Source organism: Cryptomeria japonica, chromosome 10 (assembly GCF_030272615.1).
Source record: "Cryptomeria japonica chromosome 10, Sugi_1.0, whole genome shotgun sequence".
NCBI lineage: Eukaryota > Viridiplantae > Streptophyta > Pinopsida > Cupressales > Cupressaceae > Cryptomeria > Cryptomeria japonica.
Window position 1 is genome coordinate 336,143,749 of NC_081414.1, and position 16,512 is coordinate 336,160,260.

The following is a 16,512-nucleotide window of genomic DNA, read 5'->3' on the forward strand; positions in this document are numbered from 1 at the left end:
GTTTAATGGCCAGAATTATAAGTTATGGAAAATGTAGATGGAGGATTACCTGTATCAAAAGGATTTGTGGCGGCCATTGGAAGGAAAGGCAAAGAAACAGACCACAATATCAGATGAAGAGTGGGACATTTTAGATAGAAAGGCACTGGGATCCATTCGATTATGCCTTGCGTCGTCTGTAGCATTCAATATAACAAAAGCAAAAACGACTGTAGATTTGATGGCAACATTGGCTAAGCTATATGAGAAACCCTCGGCTTCGAATAAGGTATTTCTTATGAAACATTTGTTTAATTTGAAAATGAGGGAGGGAGGATCTGTAACGGAGCACTTAAATGAATTTAATAAAATTACCAGTCAATTGTCTTCGGTAAAAATTACCTTTGCAGAAGAGGTTAGGGCTCTCTTGATTTTATGTTCTTTGCCAGAAAGCTGGAATAGCTTGGTTATGACTGTAAGCAACTCTGTCTCTGGTAAAAATACTTTGGTATTTGATGATATTGTTGGTGTTATCTTAAGTGAGGAAATGCGAAGAAAAAGCACAGGTGAGACTCCAACATCATCGGATAGTGTTTTGAATTTGGAGAACAAAGGAAGATCAAAGGAAAGAGGAAAAGGCCCTGGGAATGAGAAGTCACGAGGGAAGTCAAAGAAAGGACGCTCTCAATCTAGAGGAAAGAAAGATCGCTGGTACTGCGGAAAGCCTGGTCATCTAAAGAAAGACTGTTGGTCTCGAAAAAACAAAGAAAGAGACAAAAATGAAAATAACAGTAAGGAAGCTAATATTGCAAGTAATACTTTACAAGATGCTTTAATCTTATGTTTGGATAATGTTAATGATTCCTAGGTAATAGATTCTGGGGCTTCATTTCATGCTACACCCCATAGAAAATATTTTCTAGATTATGTTCAAGGTGATTTTGGATAGGTATATTTGGGTGATGATGAACCCTGTCAAATTGTTGGAAAAGGAAAGATAAAGATCAAGTTGCAGAATGGTAATGATTGGTTTCTGCAGGAGGTAAGACATGTTCCTAATTTAAGAAGAAATTTAATTTTTGCAGGGCAACTAGGTAGTGAAGGTTGCATAGTTACCTTCTCAAACAGTATGTGGAAGGTCACTAAAGGATCGTTAGTAGTAGCTAAAGGTGCGAAGGTAGGCACATTATATCTATGTACTGGTAACACTTACTCTACCTTAGCTGCTACAGATAAAGTTACTGCAGGGACAACAACAATAAATGTTGCAAGAACAGATTCGATAATGTGGCACCATAGGCTTGGGCACATGAGTGAGAAAGGGATGAAAATCCTTCACTCCAAAAATCTATTGCCAGGACTAAAGAAGATTGATTTAGAGTTCTGTGAAAACTGTGTTTATGGTAAACAGAAAAGAGTCAGATTTCTCAAGGTTGGGAAAGAGAAGAAGAGTGAGAAGTTAGAGCTTGTACATTCAGATGTATGGGGACCGGCTAAGGTATCATCTCTTGGTGGCTCTTGTTATTATGTTATTTTTATTGATGACTCAATCAGAAAAACATGGGTATATTTCCTAAAACAAAAATCAGATGTTTTTGAAACTTTTAAGAAATGGAAAGCTCTGGTTGAGAATGAGACAGGAAAAAAGTTGAAGTGTCTCAGATCGGATAATGGAGGTGAGTATTGCAGCAAAGCGTTTGAAGATTACTGTTCCTTAAATGGGATTCGAAAGCAGAAGACAGTTCCAGGAACTCCACAGGAAAATGGTGTGTCAGAGAGAATGAATAGGACCAACATGGAACGTGCGAGGAGCATGAGATTGCATGTTGGATTGCCCTTACATTTTTGGGCAGATGTTGTACATACTGCTGTCTATTTGATAAATAGAGGACCTTCAACCCCTTTGGATGGTGGTATTCCAGAGGAGGCATGGACTGGTAAAAAGGTAAAGTATTCTTTTCTAAAAACTTTTGGTTGCGAAGCTTTTGTCCATGTTGATAAAGAAAACAGAACCAAGCTTGATGCTAAATCTCAGAAATGTACCTTCATTGGATATGGGATAGATGAATATGGCTATCAGTTATGGGATTTTGAAAATAAGAAAATAATTAGAAGTAGAGATGTTATATTCAATGAGAAGGTAATGTATAAAGAACAGATGCAGGAAAAGAAGCATGAACAGGACAAACAAGAATATGTGGTGTTGGATGAGATTCCTGAAAATGAAATACCACAGGTACCTGATGCTCAGCAACAACAGATTGTCCCACAAACTCCTGCAAGTGTTAGACGTTCTACGAAGACAAGTAGACCCCCTGAAAGATTTTCTCCTTCTTTATATTCTATTTTATTAACGGATTATGGTGAACCAGAAGAATATGAAGAAGCAATGCAGGTGGATGCCAAACAACAGTGGCAACTAGGCATGAAAGAGGAGATGGACTCCTTGATGAAAAATAAGACTTGGGACTTAGTCCCTTTACCTGCAGAAAAAAGAGCCTTGCCTAACAAATGGGTTTATCGGCTGAAGGAGAAGGAAGGAGGTCAAAAAAGATATAAGGCCAGACTTGTGGTAAAAGGTTTTGCACATAAAAAGGGTATAGATTATGATGAAATATTTTCTCCAGTTGTAAAAATGACTTCAATTAGAACTGTACTTAGTCTTGTGGCTGCAGATGATTTACATCTTGAACAATTAGATGTCAAAACAGCTTTTCTCCATGGAGATTTGGAGGAGGAAATTTACATGTTGCAACCACAGGGATATGAGGTCAAAGGTAAGGAGAACTTGGTGAGTAGGTTGAAGAAAAGTCTGTATGGCCTAAAGGAAGCACCCCGACAATGGTATTTAAAATTTGATAGTTTCATGGCTGAACACGGTTATCATAGATGTCATTCTGATCATTGTGTATATTTTAAGAGATTTGATAATGGCAGTTATATTATCCTGTTGCTTTATGTTGATGACATGCTTGTTGCTGGGTCTAACATGCAACATATAAATGATCTTAAACAGAAATTAGCCAAGTCATTTGCTATGAAGGATTTGGGTGCAGCTAAGCAAATTCTCGGTATGAGGATTACACGAGACAGGAAAAATAGAACCTTGAATTTGTCCCAAAGTGAGTATATAAAGAAGGTGTTGAAAAGATTTAACATGTAGGATGCAAAAGCAGTTAGTACACCTTTGGCTAGTCATTTCAAATTGACTAAGGAGATGTGCCCAAAGGCACAGGAAGAGGTTAGTAAATTGTCTAACATCCCGTATTCATCAGCTGTTGGCAGTCTGATGTATGCAATGGTATGCACAAGGCCAGATATTGCACATGCAGTGGGAGTTGTGAGCAGGTTTTTGAGTAATCCGGGTATGGAACATTGGAATGCTGTGAAATGGATTCTTCGGTATTTGAAAGGAACTACTACGAAGGCATTATGTTTCAAAGGATCTAATGCTGCTCTAAGTGGATTTGTTGACTCTGATCTGGCGGGTGATATTGATTCACGGAGGAGTACTACAGGGTATGTTTTTACTATAGGGGGAACTGCAGTCAGTTGGATTTCTAGGCTGCAAAAGGTTGTTGCACTTGCAACCACTGAAGCTGAGTATGTTGCTGCTACAGAAGCCAGCAAAGAGATGATTTGGTTGCAATGTTTTTCTGAAGGAATTGGGTCAGACACAAGAGGATAGCCCATTGTATACTGATAGCCAAAGTGCCATTCATCTTGTGAAGAACTCTGCTTTTCATTCAAGGACAAAGCACATTCAGCTCAGGTACCACTTCATCCAGACTATTTTGGAGGAGGGTCAGTTACGGCTTGAGAAGATTCACACAAGTGAGAATCCTGCCGATATGTTCACAAAGGCAGTTCCACAGGAGAAGCTGATTTCTTCATCAGTTTCTGTTGGTCTTCTTGATTGATAATTGTGGAATTTATACCAGTCAAGTCCTAGTGTTTTATCCAGCGGATGTGAACCACGTTAAATCTCTGTGTTATCTATGTCCTATTTTATTTCTTTATCTGTTGTATTTAAATCTACATATAATTGTTAGTTCATATTTGCTTCGGATCTGCTTGAAACCCTAACAGAAAGAATGAACTATGGAAGTAGCATCTCCTAATGCTTGATACAGTTCCAGTTAAGCATATATGTTTGCCTTGCAACACCAAATCCTTCACAACCTTCTGTTGAATGATATATCAATGTTCGCACATAAACCTTTATGTGATAATGCAGACATAACCATCGAAACCAATATTACATGAATAAGTCACCTATAAATATAGATCATCAACCTTAATGATAAGGTCGACTAAACCTTAAACCTGTAAACCCATAATTATAAAAATTATATCACATGATATCACTGGACCAATATTATGATTTACATTACATAGCATGGAGCTAATTCAAATTTTCAAACAATTACATCCACCAGAAATCACGCTAAGACCAATCTCCAACACGTTTCACCGACTGGTAGAAACCCTTAGTGCAATAACACAGAATATATAACCAGATCCAAATAAGACCACCAAGTCAACACACCACCCAATGCGAAGACACCAAATAATTAGGACATGATCAAGAACACCTTCAACATGCTACAAACCATTTCCATAAGCCGGACCAAATCACTTAACCAAATCATCAAGTATTGCCAACTGATAAAGCTAACCGATACCAAGAAATATCAACCGAGAACATAAACGATAGCTTCTAGAGCACCAAATCGTGAATCAATAGAATATGACAAACATATAACCATCCTAAATAACCATCCAAAACCGAATCCAAGGATCTGATCATACCATATCAGAATCACAGCCAAACCAAGACAAACATCAAGTCTAACCGGGATAGGTCCAACCGGGATAGAAAAACCATATCCAACCGGGAAACAGTGTTGGCATCAATGACAACACTTAACCAAATCCAACATATTGCCAATGTTATAAGTATAATCTCCTTGGCTTTTCACATACATAGGGAATCATATTTGAAGATATTATTTTATTTCTATGTTATAGAACCATTACTAGTATACTTGTATTCTAAAAAATATACGTAAAATAATGCTGAGAGATATCACATTATTGTCTTGCATGTTTATTAGTCTTCAAGAAGGAAATGGAGCTTAATAATGTTGCACTCTTTCACTCTCATTAAAGATGTAACAATTTCATATACTTAGAGACAAGTAGCAATGATTCTATTTATTCAGGGTAATAAAATAATACTTATAGAGAAACTGAAACATGCATGCATTTACCTATCATCTACACGTCAAATTTATTCAAAATCAATTTTTTGTTTATAGATATTTGTACGTCATTGTAGATGCCTCTCGGCATAATAATCCTAAGAGTGCATGGCATTCATGACTAAGGGTTTTTCAGTAGAAGAATGGATAATATGTAGTTATAGATCTAATAATGTATGATGAAAAAATGGATAAGTTAAATAATTTTTTATTGATTTCTAATCTACATCAATATTACATTAAAAAATATCTAATATATTTATCTTAAACAATTTATTTTTACATATTTTTAATTTATTTGAGATAATAAATTTTAGTTATGATTTAAAATATTAAATATCAAATCCAATTTAAAATATAGTTAGATATTAAATATTTACATAGTTTTAATTTAAAATATGAACAATAAAAATTCTTATATCAAATATAAAGTGTAAAACCTAAGATTTATACATGATAACAATATGTTGTTTCATTTATTAACTAACTTTATAATCTAACAACTATTTTTATAATATATTCTATACATATAATCATAACATTTATATAACATATTGCTATACATAACAATCCTTTATCTTCTTGCATTCTACACTTAGGGGTAGGTTTCATCCATGCTATCCTATTGCATCCTTCATCTCGGATATTCATTATCCTATCCATTATCCATATCCCTTATTTCACCTTTGATCTTCACAAGGCTAGGGATTTTCTATGACCATCATACATCTTATGGGCTTCACCTTGTATGTATCCCTTATCATATTCACGTCCCTTATCCATTTTTGACATTGTGTATCCTATCACCATCCATACACTCTTTTTTTGTCCCTTTATCTTGATCTGACATAAGGACATAAAATGCAAAATATGGTTTTGATAACCTCTTGACATGTCCCTTATCCCATGTCATTACTTTATCTCATCACGTGATAGCCCTTGGAAATTGATTTCGTTTTATCTCCATAATAAATTGCCTTTGTCTTCCCTCTATACACCAATATTTCAACAAGCTTATTGATCCATTTGTCATATCCCTTGCCTTGCTAGACACCGGGGGCAACTTAATGCATAGATATCTTGAAAAAATCCTAGAAAATTAGATAAGTCTTGAAAAAATCCATAAAAATTGAAATAATATCCTGAAATAATCCAAAAACATTCAAAAAAATCCTAAAATAATATAAAAATGTTTGAAAAATATCTTGAAAATGTACAAAATATCAAATATATCCTAAAAGCCTAAAAATTAGAAAACAAAAAAATTAAAAAACAATCACTTTCATTTCATCTCATCAATTAATTATCCCTATTGTACATAGACAAAAAATTTAGTAGACGTCAGATAGAAAAAATAAAAAAACATTGCACTTAACAAATCACACATTCACAAATAAACTATTCAATCAACCAAGCATTCAAATTTGTAAACTATTAAAAAATGAAAGTAAGCAATAATGGATTAGTATAGTGCATTGGAGAAATTTCTTTTAAAAAAGTTGAGGCTAAAAAAATATATAAGATATAATGAAACATGTAATCAATTATATAACCTTTTTAAGATGGTTAATTGTTTGACATTCTAAATCAAATGGTTATCTTTTTTATTAAATAATAAAAATGAATGTAAAGGCACAATTCCATAAATGATCTCTAACTCCACAATATTTAAATGAAATAAATTAAAGAGAATTGAAACTTTTTTTAAAAAATGCTACATCAGTTACTTTTTTTATATATATAGTGAGTTGTAGCTGAAAATTTTATTTAATAAAATTAGAAATACAATTACGATCCTGGTTTAAGCAAGCATATCAATGGGAAAGAACCAGGAAGAAAACCTCCAGTTGTAGCTCGCATTCTTCTAAGTTTATTAAAATTACATCAAATTGGCTTGTTGCCAACCCAAATGCAGAATATCAAAACCAATCAGAAGATACAAACTCCTACCCTACTACTACAATTTAACCCTATTTACAATAACAAGAGAATTTATCAAGCATTGTTTACCAACTGAGCTTTGGTTCTTCATTCCCCAGAAGTGATGAAACTTCCTCTAATTCTTTTCCAATAGTTCTCTTGTTGTCGATAACTTGACCCTCTCCTTACATTCTCAATTGATTAAGGTACCATGCCAACATAGGAGTTACCTTACCTGCACTTCTACTTGCAACTAGAGAACTCAAAACACTTGTTAGCTTAACATAAGAAGCAAACATATATACATTTGGAGAGAATTAAACTCGATATGAAGCAATACGAACTGTCCAATATTACAAGCACCTCATTAATATTTACCTATGGAAAATATTAGTCAGATCATTCAAAACTATAAGCTTAGTTGAGAAATATTAAATATAAAATTTCTCAGACCAATGTGGACTCAAACAACTATGGAAAAATCTAGATATTAAAACCTTGTTTAAACAACAAATCCATCCTCTTGCTTACTGTGATTAATGCAAAACCATGAAACTGAAACAATACTAAAAGTTAACATTTTGCTAAGATTACTTTAGCGGTCTACAAGTTAAATACGCTGGAGTACAAAATTAAAGGTAATGCCAGAACCAATCAAACAAGTAATGCGACCTTTAATCCACATCTATCTTTAATGACAAATAATACCAGTGGCAATCACGTGTGTAAACACAATTAGTGTACTTTGTAGCCTACTACAGCTTAGGGCAATCAAATACATTAGAAACAAAATCTGAGATAACAAAAAGAACACTTAGGAGCCAACCTGATATCTCTTGGAAATAAATCATTCGAAGAGAATGTAGCAAACTAAATAGTCATAATAAAACTAAAGTAGAAAAGATTTATAGCTATATATATAAACCAATCTATGTGTATATATAGTAGTTAATCTAAGTGTGTGAAGGAAGTGTTAAAGACATTTGGAATGGAAGACTATAAACCAGTTGGATCACCTATGGTTACCGATTGTAGATTGTCAAAAGAATATGATTCACCCTCAGTGTATGAGAAGGAATACAGATCTATGATTTGGAAACTTCATTATGTTGTTCATAGTAGACCGGATATTGCCCATGCAGTTGGTTTAGTAGCAAGATTTCAGAAGAGCCCTAAGGAGACACATATGACGGCAATGAAGAGAATATTGAGATATCTTAGAGGGACAGTTGATTATGGATTGTGGTATCCATACAAAGGCAATTATTCTTTGTAGGTATTCATTGATGTTGATTCAGCAGGGAATGTAGATGACCAAAAAACCACAACTGGTGGGGGATTCTTTCTAGGTGGCAGACTGGTAGCTTGGACCAATAAGAAACAAAGTTGTATATCTCAGTCTATAGAAGAAGCATAAGATATGGTTGCACCCATGAATTGTATTGTACAAGCTATATGGATGAGACATGTCCAAGAAGGATTCAAGCAAGATACGACATAACCAGTGATCATACATTGTGATAAAACAAGTGCTATAAACATATCTAAGAACCCGGTACTACATGCTAGGACTAAACATATTGAATTGAAGTGTCACTTTCTGAGAGAGAGAGAGAGAGAGAGAGAGAGAGAGAGAGAGAGAGAGAGTATAGGAAAAGAAAGTGAGATTGGAGTATGTATCAAGTAAGGAGAAATTGGCAGATATATTCACCAAACAATCACCTAAAGCTACCTTTGAATATCTCATAGGTAAGTTAGGGGTTATACCCCTACCCAAGATCAACTAGGATGTTGGTGAAGCATCAATCCAGTGGATTTCCTGAATATCTTTCACTGTGGATTGATGAGAAGTGGGCTACTCCTTAGGGGGAGCAATTAAGATGAGGAACATAGAGACGATGGAGATGTACAAGCTAAGATGAAGACAGAAGATGCCTTTGCACCTTTGGCATTGTTGTCAAAGGGGGAGAAGAAATATGATAGGGGGAGAAGAGAAATAAAGACTAGGAGAAGAACTGATGAGCAAACAGTGAATGATGTACAATAGACCTAATAGATTTCATGATGAGCTTTTGGTGTTGTAGTTTTTGGCGTTGCCATCAATGCCAAAGGGGGAGAATGTTGGCATGTTGGCATAACTAATGGAGATGATGGTGTACCGATAAAGGATTGTTGGTGATGATATATTGATGGACTGTTGGTAATGATATAATTATGATATGATGGTTGATGATCAATTATTTGTGTTGTCTTGATGGTAACTGTGTTTGTTTATGTCATCCAAGTTATCTAAGTCTATTAGTTAAGTCTAACTGGTAATGGATTGAAATGAATTGAGTTGGAAAGAAAAAATACCAAGTGACAGTGAACCGGTAAGCAGAAATAGAGAAGGAGATGATTGTGGCAGTGATCCATGTTGAGTTAGGTGTTGTGGTTTGAAATATGTGCTTATGACAATGTAATGAGTCTATGGTTGCAACCGCATTATGTTTGGAGAATTAGAAGTCATGTTTGTAATTGATTGTTGTCATTCAGTGTAGGGTTTGAGAACTGGTAACAAGATCTTTTAACTGGTGATGTTTTATGGTTTGGCGGTGATTATTTTCATGTTCATAAGTTGATGATGACATGTCAGAATCTGTGTGAAGAGATAAGATGTTGTTTGAGCGTGATCAAGGAGCGAATTTCTTGGGAAATAGCGAAGTGCTTAGTAGAATGTTCTAAGGGTTTGACAACTTATCAAATCGATGTGCAGTGATGAGTTATGATCATTCAACAATTGTAATTGTCTTAAAATTTGTTGTAATGATCTGTAATATGTTTTGGTGGATTGTTTTGCCACGCTTGATGTAATTTCAAATTTTCTAGGGTTACGTAACCAACCTAATTGTAAAGGTTATTTAGGTCAAGTTTAAGAAGGTTTATTGTGTCGATGATCAGAGAAGTGTGTGTATGTGTGTCAAACCAGATTGTGATGTCTGCATGAGTGAAGCAGATAGGACCTGAAATGGATCTATATTAGCAAGCAAAGAGTGCATTGATCAGATTATTTATCTGTTGTTTCCTAACAATTGCAACAATATTAAAATCCCTTAACTGGGTAGCTCCTAACAGGCCTGATCTTGTAAATCCCTTCACTAGGTGGCTCATTAATTTGGGTTTAAATCCTTTAGCAAGGTTACTCCTAACAGGGTAAAGCTCCTAATAGGGCTAAGTTGTAAATCCCTTGACCGAGTGACTCCTAACAGGGTCTTCTCTTAACCGAGCATTGTTGTAAAGCTCCTAACTGGGCTAGGCTCTTAACAGAGTGCATTCTGAAAGAGTGCAAATATTGTGGGTACTTATTCCCACCATGTTTTTTCCCATTTGGGTTTCCACGTGAAAAATCCTTGTGTTCATGTTGTGGTTGGATTTTTGAGTTGTTCATTTGATGTTTTTACTATATTTTCTTAATGATGAGCACTTAAGTTAATAGGGGTAATGTTTTGGTAAAACTGATTTGGAGATTGTTTGATCAGTTACCGATACTAGTTATGAATTGTTTTATGAAGCATTTTGCAGATTAGTGAAAAATTGCAATTTATTCTTATTACTGATTCACCCCCCTTCTCAGTAATAACTGGATCCTCACAATAATACATCCATGGCATGCTCCATCTGGCCCTACTTCTTTAGCTTATTCTTGTTCTCTTTAATCCTCCCTTGACTAGAAACCATGCCCAGCACAACACTCTTCATAACTCCATCTGTAATGCAGCAAAGGGATCTTAAGGCATCACACAGGTTTTGAATCTTCAAATTATGTTCCTCATTCTTCATCTCAAGGGTAGCAACTCTCTCCTTCAACTCCTATAAATTCTCTTCTAGATTCTTGTTGTCATTTGTCTTAGTAGGGGAGTCCTGGGAACAGGAGACCATATCCTCATCACCTGACAAATTAGGGACCTTAGGGCTTTGTTCTGAAGTATCTAAGTCCACCTCAGTCTCCCTGATCTCATCCCCATCTTCCTCTCCTTCCATTTCCTCTTTGAAATTCTCTTCTAGGTTTTCCTCCTCCTCCTGGAAATCCTCATCCTCAGTATTGTCAACAAAGTTATCATCCTCCTCCAGATCATAAATTTCCTTCATATTTTTAACATTGGCCTGGTTATCAGCTTTTTTAATTTCCTCTTTTCTTTCCTTAGCCCACAGCTGCAATCAATTTTGTCCCACTCTGAATGGTTTTCCTCCTCATCATCCTGATAGTGCAGGTCTAGGTCAATGGTGATACTTTTACTTTTTTTTATCTTTAACCAAGGAATTCTTGGGAGTTTCTAGCTTTATCTTATCAGGGTTCACATTTAGCAGGGCAAGTTCCAGGGATTATTTATCCAAGATAGCAAGGGTATGTTTTCCTCTATTATTAGCCAAGGAGGTGGAGTCAAGTGAACATTGAGACATAGGGTTATCAAGAACAAGCTTGGAGGACTTACCACAATTTTTCTGTGAGTTTTCCTCATTCCCAAGCGTAGGGGACAAACTAAAAGTTTAAGTAAAAGTTCAACTTCTATATAACTAGTTCTAAGAAGACTTTCGTGCTTGCAATATCCTTTTGTGTAGTTTGTGAAGGTTACGCACCGAAGTTTCGATAGCCTGACTTTTTTGTGTGTGAAGAAAGACCATGCCAAAAAATATCAACGAAGAACAAAATAAGGAGACAATTGCTAGATTGTGGTCTAACTTGAAAAGAAAAGGTGATGGAAAATATTATTGTCCCTACAAAATTTGTAAGGACTTAAAGACTAGAAGACTTCTAATCAAAACAACTAAGAAACATTGTAGGCACCATGGTCACATTGAAGGGGGACATGATTATCATTCATTGGTAAGTTGTTCATTATATCATTTTAACAATTTATATACATAAGAAATCACTTCATGATGAGATCATGATCATGGTTTATTTATGCTAATCATTTTTATATAGGTCGAGCTCCCTAGCCAACATGATATGGACCAACACAACCCGGAGAATATGTTTTTCAAAGTGGAGGAACATGGAGGTGTGAATATCGAAGCTGAAGATAATTTTCCCATGGAAGATGATGATCATGCGCCATAAAACACAATTTAAGATGATGGTACAAATACATTGATCCATGACATATTTAGTACTGGCGCAGCCGATCATGATGATCAAGATGACTTTGATGTTGTTCATGATTTACTTGTACTTGAGAAGGCATACGAGCCCCTTTATGAAGGCTCCCAAACAACTCTTCTCTCTGTTGTATTGTTGTTGGTGAATTTCAAGGTTATGAATGGTTTATCCAACATAACAATCTCACGTATGTTAAGGTGTGTCGTATATGTCATTATAGTTAATAAAGGGTGAATCATGTATCATTAATATTCTTTATATTAACAAATTAATATTTTGTAGATTGATAGGTGAGTTTTTGTTGTCACCATCAAATATTCTACCTCGCTCATACCGAGAATTATCTTCCATTCTGAAAGATATTGGAATGGAGTATCAAGCAATAGATGGGTAAGTGCACAAAGTTGTGTCCAATTAGTGTGGAAGTTTTACACTGAGAAAAAAATGGCAAATCTCACGGAGCGCATGAGAAACGAAATGGGATCCCATTTCACGTCGGGATCCCAAGCCAAAATTTGAAACGGGATCCCGTTTAGCTTCGAGATCCTGAGCCTAGATCTAAGAAATGGGATCCCATTTCAAAAACAAAATGAGATAAAACGGGATCCCGTTTCCTTTTTTTTAATTTTTTTTTTTAATTTCTTTTATAAAAAATACAAGCTATATATACATGAAATATAAAATTTATATATAAGTCACATTTCTCTTTGTCTTTTTTTTCCTTTCTATCTCACTTTGTCCCCTCTCTCCCAAAATCTAAAACTATGTCTCTACCTCTCTCTCACGTCCTTAACTCTTTACTCTTTATCTTCACTATCTCTATACACCTCCCCTTACCCCCTACCTACCTATATTTCTCTAAATATACATCTCTACCTCTCTCTTAACATGCCATCTCTCTCTCCCAACCAGCTTATCTTTCTCTACATATGTCATAATAGGTCCTACTAAAGGGTCTTATGTCATAATCGGTCCTAGTAAGAGGTATAATGTCTTAATAGATCCTCTTAAGGGGTCTTATGACATAATAGGACCTATTGTGTCATAATAGGTCGTATTATGTCATAATAGGACCTATTATGTCACAATGGGACCTATTATGACATAATAGGTCGCATTATGACATTATAGGTCCTATTATGACATAATACCCCTTTACAAGTCCTAGTAAGGGGTATAAAGTCATAATAGGTCTTCTTAAGGGGTTTTATGACATAATATGACCTATGATGTCATAATAGGACCTAATGATGACATAATAGGACCTATACATCATCATGGATCTTATTATGTCATTATTGTTAGAGTAAAGTAATTAATTAACTTTACTCTCCTCTTAAGATTTCACTTTATGCATATTAGTCATTTAATAATTAATATTTAATTATTAAATGCTCTCACCTTAGGGTTAGGTTTTCCTTTCGGTGTTGATCTCCTTTATAAGGATTGATCTCTTGTATTATTGTCAATATTCTTGATTCATTTTTCTCTGATAATAAATCTTTTCACCTTGTCAGAGCCAAAACCCTTGTTTCGTTCTCTCTCTTTCTCTGTGACAGGTTTCTTGCATGCAGGTTTCTTTGGGTTCTGTGGATTTGTATTTCTCAAATCCTACAATTATTAGTCCTATTATGACATAATACCCTTTAACAGGTCCTACTAAGGGGTACAATGTCATAATAGGTCCTCTTAAGGGGTCTTATGACATTATAGGACCTATTATGTCATAATAGGTCCTATTATGTGATAATCGATCTTATTATGTCATAATAGATCCTACTAAGGGGTCTTATGTCATAATAGGTACTCTTAAGGGGTCTTATGACATAATAGGACACTATTATGATATAATAGGTCGTATTATGTCACAATAGGACCTATTATGTCACAATAGGTCCTATTATGCCACAATGTGATCTAGTATGACATAATAGGTCGTATTATGACATTATAGGTCCTATTATGTCACAATGTGACCTATTATGACATTATAGGTCCTATTATGTCACAATAGGTCCTATTATGACATAATACCTCTTAACTCTCTCTAAAAGTACCATCTCTCTCTCTCTCAACCAACTTATCTTTCTCTACATGTGTCCTAATAGGTCCTACTCAGGGGTATTATGTCATAATAGGTCCTAGTAAGAGGTATAATGTCATAATAGGCCCTCTTAAGGGGTCTTATGACATAATAGGTCGTATTGTGACATAATAGGTCCTATTATGACATAATACGACCTATTATGTCACAATACGACCTATTATGTCATAAGACCCCTTAAGAGGGCCTATTATGACATTATACCTCTTACTAGGACCTATTATGACATAAGACCCCTTAGTAGGACGTATTAGGACATATGTAGAGAAAGATAAGTTGGTTGAGAGAGAGAGAGAGAGAGAGAGAGAGAGAGTTAAGGGGTATTATGTCATAACATGACCTATTGTGACATAATAGGACCTATAATGTCATAATAGGTCACATTGTGACATAATAGGACCTATAATGTCATAATAGGTCACATTGTGACATTATAGGTCCTATTATGTCACAATAGGTCATATTATGACATAATACCCTTAACAAGTCTTAGTAAGGGGTATAAAGTCATAATAGGTCCTCTTAAGGGGTTTTATGACATAATATGACCTATGATGTCATAATAGGACATATGATGACATAATAGGACCTATTACATCATCATAGATCCTATTATGTCATTATTAGTCCTATTATGACATAATACCCTTTAACAGGTCCTAGTAAGGAGTATAAGTCATAATAGGTCCTCTTAAGGGGCCTTATGACATAATAGGACCTATTATGACATGAAAAGTCCTCTTAAGGGGTCTTATGACATTATAGAACCTATTATGACATAATAGGTCCTATTATGTGATAATCAACCCTATTATGTCATAATAGGTCCTACTAAGGTCCGTCTTATTTTATAATAGGTCCTAGTAAGAGGTATAATGTCATAATAGGTCCTCTTAAGGGGTCTTATGACATAATAGGACCTATTATGACATAATAGGACCTATTATGACATAATAGGACCTATTATGACATAATAGGACCTATTATGACATAATAGGACCTATTATGACATAATAGGACCTATTATGACATAATAGGTCCTATTATGCGATAATTGATCATATTATGTCATAATAGGTCCTATTATGTGATAATTGATCATATTATGTCATAATAGGTCCTACTAAGGGGTCTTATGTCTTAATAGGTCCTAGTAAGAGGTATAATGCCATAATAGGTCCTCTTAAGGGGTCTTATTACATAATAGGTCGTATTATGTCACAATAGGACCTATTATGACATAACAGGACCTATTATGTAATAGGTCATATTATGACATTATAGATCCTATTATGTCACAATAGGTCCTGTTATGACATAATACCCCTCAACTCTCTCTAAACATACCATCTCTTTCTTCCAACCAACTTATCTTTCTCTACATATGTCATAATAGGTCCTACTAAGGGGTCTTATGTCATAATAGGTCCTCTTAAGGGGTCTTATGACATAATAGATCGTATTATGACATAATAGGTTGTATTATGACATACTAGGTCGTATTATGACATAATAAGTCGTATTATGTCATAATAGGACCTATTATGTCACAATGGGACCTATTATGACATTATAGGTTGTATTATGACATTATAGGTATTATTTTGTCGCAATATTTCCTATTATGACATAATACCCCTTAACAAGTCCTACTAAGGGGTATAAATTCATAATAGGCCCTCTTAAGGGATTTTATGACATAATATGACCTATGATATCATAATAGGACCTATAATGACATAATATGACCTATTATGTCATCATAGGTCCTATTATGTCATAATCAATCCTATTATGACATAATACCCTTCAATAGGTCATACTAAGGGGTATAATGTCATAATACGTCCTCTTAAGGGGTCTTATGACATAATAGGACCTATTATGACATGGCATGTCCTCTTAAGGGGTCTTATGACATTATAGAACCTATTATGACATAATAAGTCCTACTAAGGGGTCTTAAGTCATAATAGTTCCTATTAAGAGGTATAATGTCATAATAGGTCCTTTTGAGGGGTCTTATGACATAATAGGACCTATTATGACTTAATAGGTCGTATTATGTCATAATAGGACCTATTATGACTTAATAGGTCGTATTA